This window comes from Ambystoma mexicanum, chromosome 7q, assembly GCF_040938575.1.
Source record: "Ambystoma mexicanum isolate Mex_15411 chromosome 7q, UKY_AmexF1_1, whole genome shotgun sequence".
NCBI lineage: Eukaryota > Metazoa > Chordata > Amphibia > Caudata > Ambystomatidae > Ambystoma > Ambystoma mexicanum.
Window position 1 is genome coordinate 1067124899 of NC_090941.1, and position 7591 is coordinate 1067132489.

The following is a 7591-nucleotide window of genomic DNA, read 5'->3' on the forward strand; positions in this document are numbered from 1 at the left end:
TGCCGGTCATGCCAGAAATTCCATCCCAGACTCCATGGAACAGGAACTTAATGCCATCTCCACTGCCCGTTATATCCGGGTAATACCGGGAGTTTCCCCGTATCCCACTGGAATTACTAGCGGGATACTGGGAAACTTTTAATGAGCCCAATTTTCTGATTCTGCACGATCCCACCAAACTCCATACTCCTGAAGTCCATAAAAAACTGAAGAGCCTGCTGATCAAAGAACTCCTCTGTAAGCAAGGTGAACCCTAGAGGTCCCAGGATGCCATTCCCACCTCCCACTGCTCCCCCATCCACAGGTACAACGCAAACCTACTGTACAGTATGCTTCATACATACCTCAAGTGCATATATTGGCCCTCACTATGCTCTCATCGCTTTCCCTCACAACATACATTGATATTCGAAAACAAAAATAACAAAAGATGAGTTAACGCAGCATGGTCGTTTTAGGAAAGCGGGGGCAAACGTCAGTACTGTCCCGGGAGGATAGCTCAGGGGCACGTGCTTGCCTTGGAAGCAAGACGACACAGAGCAACAGAGGGTGGATTCTCGGGTCCGCGCTTAGCAACCTCATGGTATTAAGCGCATTATAAATAACCCATCATATCATACTGAGACCCATGGTAGACTATCCCCAGCTCTCCACCAGTTTGACTAATGGCACGAATGTCGTTTTTTATACATTTAAAGGTACAGATTAGCTGAGTTCTACAGAGTGATATTTTACATCTTACCCAAAATACAGTCAACCATGTCAGAATCATGTCCGCTATTGCCAGGCTCACTGAAGGACAGGTAGTGTCAGTTACTGCACAGGAGCCAGGAAAAATGACCCAGAGTCGCCATACATGCCAAAATAACTCAGTATCTCCAGTTGAGTGTTATTAGTATCATTATTATTATTATTATTATTATTATTACTTCTTGAGGGAATTTCCATCACCCCATTATAGAGACCTGCTGATGCGCTGTAGACTCAACATCTTGCCCTCGAGAGAGGTACAGCTAATCAGAAAACAGATTTCGGCACAAGAAGCATACTGCCACTTCTGTAAAGACCCAGAGGTATTGGCGACTACCAGACTTTTGATGCTAAATTCTCCCTATCTAGGGGCCCGAAGATTAACTTCCATGGGTGGATATGTGGTTCATCTGGACTCTAGTACAGAGGAAGAATATTGGGGGAGATTATTTTCTGTCGACAAAGTTGGGCGGACCGTCGACACCCTCAAATTTGTAGAATCGTTGGCAATGGACAAATGGGTCTGTCTGTCCGCCAAGGTCCCTCATAAAGGAACTGATGATGACTGAGAATTTATGAACATTTATGAATTAATAGATGATGGCTTCATTGTAATCGATAAATAAATGAGAGATAAGAATTTGAAATATGTTAAAGGTTGAAAATGTGATTAACCAATAGAAGAAAAAATAATAATTATTATTATTAGGGGCACACTGAAAAGGTCACACAATCAAACGATTGACAGGGTTTACTGTACAGGATCCATTGGCAATGCCACGCCCTATCCAGCATCTATTTTCATTATTAGCAATGGGCGAGAAGCTAGAACATTACAAAAGCAAAGAATGTATTGGTAATTTAGGGAATGCGATCTTTAGAAACATGTATTTGACAGATGAACTCATTGACCACAGTGCCTGAGTTCACCAGTCCCACTCTGAGGAGCTGTTATGGAGGAGGGAAAGAACTGGGAACCACATACATGTACTGGTTAGGCCACAGGAAGTCCCATTAAGCTATTCCACCCTTCCAGAATCTGTGGGTAAGTCCCCTTAAGCTATTTCTGCTATGCCAGAATCGGTGGGTATCTACTGCCACCATCGTGCCATACTCACGCCACAAACCCTTCACGACGCTGGATCAATTATCGCAAATCTTGTTAAATTCCTAAGGTGTGCTGACAGATTGCTGTGCTGTTTGTCAGGCTTTCTCAAACATCCATTACCTGCAATGCAAAGAGAGCTTCGAGGCAGGCATTGCTAACATTACCTGAGTGTGCTGCCGATCAACACTCGAGCCTGCGGCACGGTGTGGGGAAGGGGCCACACATTTATATAGAATGTCTATACTCATCAGAGTTGACTGCACCATAAACTAAATTCAACATCTCCAGGAGAAGTGTATTCAAGAAATATGCATATTTTGTAGCAACAGACTGAAATTACCAATCTGAAATACTGTTTTTCAGCTCATCTCTTACCCCAAAATAAACAGCAGGTCAAAAAGCATTGGTTGACCAATAAATTACATCTTCAAAACAACAACTAATAAGGGTTCCATGTGATAATGTCCCTGCAAAACCAAAACCTTTTTTTTTTCAGGGGGAACGCAGAACACCCCAATCACCCCCACTCCCTGTGATCCCAAATATATGGTCACCATGTATAAAGTCGCCACAGCCTTTTCCCGGCGACCATATTTATGGGTATAATATTACCGGATACCTTAATAATGACGTTCTGCAGACTAACACAGTTTCTCTAGTCAAATTGTGCTCACACGCATCAGGGTTGAAGAACTCTCCATCGTGCTTCCGTCGTAGTGTGTCCAGATGCTGCTCTTCTGACTCCCCCAGCAGCAAATCAGAGGTTTGGCTGAAGAACTGCAGAGGGGTCCTGGCATTGAAGTATTGATGTACCATACTGTGCTTAAGCTTATATGTGCTTGTCTATGGCTCGTAACCACAACATTGGTGGTGTAGAGAGTTGAACACTTGCCTTTCAAAAAGAAAAGAGAGCTTGCCTGTGAGCAGGGTTCAAACCTCTCTGCCAGTGCTCTCTTTCTGCCAGTGCTCTCTTTCTAAACATGAAGCTTTAAGGTCGACACATTTTTAAGACAAAATGATAATCTGAAAAGTTGTTAAAAATGTAACGGAACAAAGCTGCTTGTTTCTCAAATGATGGGACGAGACCTTCTTCGGTGGCAAGGCGTTATTTGTGCCGACACACTGTGGCCGCTGTTCCACACCTACCCTCTTAGTCCAAATAAATGTGACACATTGTGGGGGGAGATGACAGAACAGCAGCAGGTCGAAACAGGTTAGCGCAGTGTGCTTACCCTGCTCTTTGGAAAACTGCAGCAACGGAGTGACTAAAAACGTTGCCACCTGCTGGAGTCTGTGCAATAATTACAGGACAGCATTGGTGTGTTGTTTTAAGTTTTAAAACACTTATATTAAGAGCATTATTTGGGCCGAGATGAGTTGCTATATATGATTGAACTGACCTGCAACTATAAAGCCCCCCCAAAGCATGTGGTACAGAAAGTAAAGCCCAGACTGTTGTAGTACACCTGCCCACTGGAGACACCATCACATGCTCAATAATGCTTTAGACTTGTGTGAGAACAAATACTATAAAGGAGAGTGTTTGGCAGGGAGTTGGGTAAACAATAGAAATACCTACTACTGTATACATAGGGGCTCATTTTCACAGTAGCTGGTTCATAAAATAAACAGGCAGATAAGCCATGTGTAATGCCCGTAGCCATGGCTTTTCTGCTCTGCAAAAAAGCAGCACACAGGCATATTATGTGTAGATCTATTGCATTGTAAAAATACAGGCAAACAGGCCATCCACATGCAGGCACCGCTATTGTGATTTCACCACCTCTAAGTGGATGATATTTTCAATGCAGCAAATATTACACATGTGACAAAGGCCAAATTCTCCTGTTTTACCCTGAGGGGATAGCTCAGCGGCAACGTGCTCGCCTTGGAAACAAGACGACACAGAGCAACACAGGTTGGATCCCCGGGTCCGTGCTTAGAAACATCTGGGTATTAAGCATGTTATAAATACGCAACTAAGTCATATTCCTGATGCCCCCGGGCTGTGCGAGCGCTTTAAAAAGGCAAATGAATATAACTCATTTTAAACACACATACTCAGAGCAGGTGTAAGCAGGCGTGGGGATTCACACAGAAGGCATATGTAGCCAAACAAACCACACCAGGACTTTAAGCGGCCACAGATGGGATCACCAACCAAGAAGATGGTTCCAGCACCATCAAAAGCACAGGGCATCCCTCCAAGCGACGTTAGTCAATGCTGGCAGCTGCCCTGTTCGACCAGCAGCAGCAGCCTACGCCACCCAGCAGGTAACCTATCAATCTACCATGCAACCCCACCCACCTCCCAGTAGATAGCCCATCAGTCTGCAAAGTAACCCCACAGAAGCATGCGGAACGAGGGAGTGAAGGGTGTGCACTGCTCTGGGTGTACACACACACACACACACACACACCGCCCCCCCCCCACATATAGGTGATGGGACACGTCCTGTCAGGCCATTTAGTAGAAATACATTATTTTTATTAAGAGCTGATCTTTACCTTTTCAATGTGCACACATTAAAAACATGAATCCAAATAGACCAATGTGATCAACACTCAAGACAATGAAACATCTCCTCAAGGCCAATAAACACTATTCAAGCAATAGCGGGTTCCAAATCTTTCATAATAAAAAGTAATTATGGAAATATTACGGACACATTCACATGAAGATATTTTGATGCACTACCAATCATATGATGACATGTGCATGCAATTCAGCCACATACAACACATCTTTGGATATCCGTGTGCAACATAAAAGCAACATGCATGTTCATGTGAGCCAAACAATGATGACATGCATGCTCCCTAATGAATATGTAAGTCCCATCTGTCCTCTAGGCTCTCCAGAAATGTATGTTCCCAGAGCACGCAAAGAACAACTGAAATTGTATTGTATTGTATTGTAGTTGTCATTTATATAGCACCTTTTAGCATTATTATAGTCTCAATGCGCTAGGTGTGGGAACGCTCTCGGAGACCGAAGTTCAGAGTGTTGGAGATCATGGAGTAGAATTAGAATGCGGGTGTGCATTTGGCCAAATAAGGCTTAACGGACAGATCAGGCTCCGCTAGAAACAACCCACAAAGATCAGGCAGGTGGATGGGTGCTGAGAGGGGTCAGGAGATGGCATGAGTGCTAGATGCTCACTATATGTCCAGCGTGCTCGAATTTGGCATAGGTCTTCGCTGCATACTGATATCAGGGTGTTGAGGCATAGTCTGGCGTAAGTAGGCTTAAAAACATTAAGGGGGTAATTCATAGAAATCGGCGCACAAGTGGCGAACAAGTGGCGCACGCGGCTGGCGCACAGAGTGCGAGTGCGGTAGTCTGCGTCAGCCGCGTGCGCCAAAACCCATTTAGGTGCACAGCGTATTCATGGATTAAAACATCCATAAGCAGCCGTGACGCAGAGTGGCGCAGAGTGGTGCAGCGGCCCTGCAGCAGCGCCAGTTATGCCCCCAACCCTGCCCCGTGCGCCAAAGAAATCAGCCAAATCCAGTATCTTGAGCAAAGGCCAGTGGACCAGCATACAGCCCCCCAACCATGAAAATGCGTGTAAAACTCCCCGCGCACCCATCAGAATACACCTGCCCCGCTCGCGCCGGCCCATCGTGTGCAAAACTCCCTTGGCACCCCTCATAATACACGTACCCCACTCGCGCCAGTGAAAACGCGTGTAAAACTCCCCGCACACGCCCCAGAATACATGTACCCCGCTCGCGTCAGGCCCATCGCGTGTAAAACTCCCTGCACACCCCTCGGAATACACGTACCCCACTCGCGTCAACGAAAACGCGTGTAAAACTCCCCATGCAAGCCCCAGAATACACGTACTCTGCTCGCGCCAGGCCCATTGCATGTAAAACTCCCCGCCCAGAATACACTTACCCCGCTCGCACCAGGCCCATCACATGTAAAACTCCCAGCGCACCCCTCGGAATACACGTACCCCGCTCACGCCCGGTAAATTGCGTAGAAAAAGCACCCCCCTGTGGCGTGGGCTGCATGTGGGACATGCATAGGGTGGATGGCCTGTCTGTGTGGCATGGGGAGGGTGAGTGGGCTGCCTGTGGGGCATGCCCAGGGTGGATGGCCTGCCTGTGGGGCATGAGGAGGATGAGTGGGCTGCATGTGGGGCATGCCCAGGGTGGATGGCCTGCCTGTGAGGCATGGGGAGGGTGAGTGTGCTGCCTGTGGGGCATGGGGAGGGTGAGTGGACTGCCTGTGGGGCATGCCCAGGGTGGATGGCCTGCCTGTGGGGCATGGGGAGGGTGAGTGTGCTGCCTGTGGGGCATGGGGAGGGTGAGTGGGCTGCCTGTGGGGCATGCCCAGGGTGGATGGCCTGCCTGTGGGGCATGGGGAGGGTGAATGGGCTGCCTGTGGGGCATGCCCAGGGTGGATGGGTGCCTGGGTGTATTCGGGGGTTCACGGGAAGATTCACACGCGATAGGCCTTGGGCGAGCGGGGAATGTGTATTTGGGGGGTGCGCAGGAAGTTTTACATGCGATCGGCCTTGGACGAGCGGGGAACATGTATTTGGGGGGTGCGCAGGAAGTTTTACATGCGATAGGCCTTGGGCGAATGGGGAACGTGTATTTGGGGGGTGCACGGGAAGTTTTACACGCGATTTGGCATTGTGGGCCCTCCCGGGTGTGAGGTTTCCCACCTCCCCATGTCCTGCAGGCAGCCCACACCACAGGGGACTACCCTACAACCCTCCCCATTCCCTGCAGGCAGCCCACATGGCACCATGAGCTCGTGAGCACACTTGTGAGCTCCAACTCATGTCCCCTTGCACCCCCACCCACCCAGCAGTGACGGGCACCTGCCAGTAGCCCCCGACTCATGTCCCCCTGCACCCCCACCCACCCAGCAGTGACGGGCACCTGCTAGCAGGCCCCGACTCATGTCCCCCTACACCCCCACCACCCAGCAGTGACGGGCACCTGCCAGCAGGCTCCAACTCATGTCCCCCCACCCGACACGTCATCACACCCCAGATCCATGGGCCTTATGGCCACCCAAATCCCACCCTAGGCCACCCCAGTCCAAACACCCCACATTGAATTCCCAAAGCCATTAAACAAAATGCACAACCAGCATGCCCATGAATACATGTCCTTCAGACCCACACAATGTCGACACATGACTGTGAAATACAACATTGTGACATGCACAAAACAAATGATAGAAGACCACACAAGTAAAGTAAAGAAAAAAACTGTATTGAAGAATCAACAAAATGAATAAAACCAAATCACACAATAATGAAAAGAAATAATCCAAGTCCGGAATTCAAAAATTGTTGAAAAAAAATAAAAGCTGCAACCAATAAAATCCAAAGTAAAATGGCTCCTATGGGCCTGTCCATAAAACAAATCACAGTTAAAAAAAGCAAGTATTCCACCATGGGTACAAGAAAATGAAATCCACATCGAAAAAAAACAATTTACAAAAGAACATCAAAGGGTCCATGAGCCCAACAATTCAAAGGAAACCTACAAAAACACTACCTAATAAATAACTATACAAAAAAAGGTGGGGCATAGTCCATGCGCCCAGGGCATAGTCCATGCGCCCCAAATGAAATACAAATAGTACTGTAACCTAACACTAATGAACTATATACAATGGCGGTGGGCAAGTCCTACGGCTCACTTGTTGATTTCCCGGCCCAGGGCATCATCGAACTCCTGTTCAACATCCTGGAGGCGGGC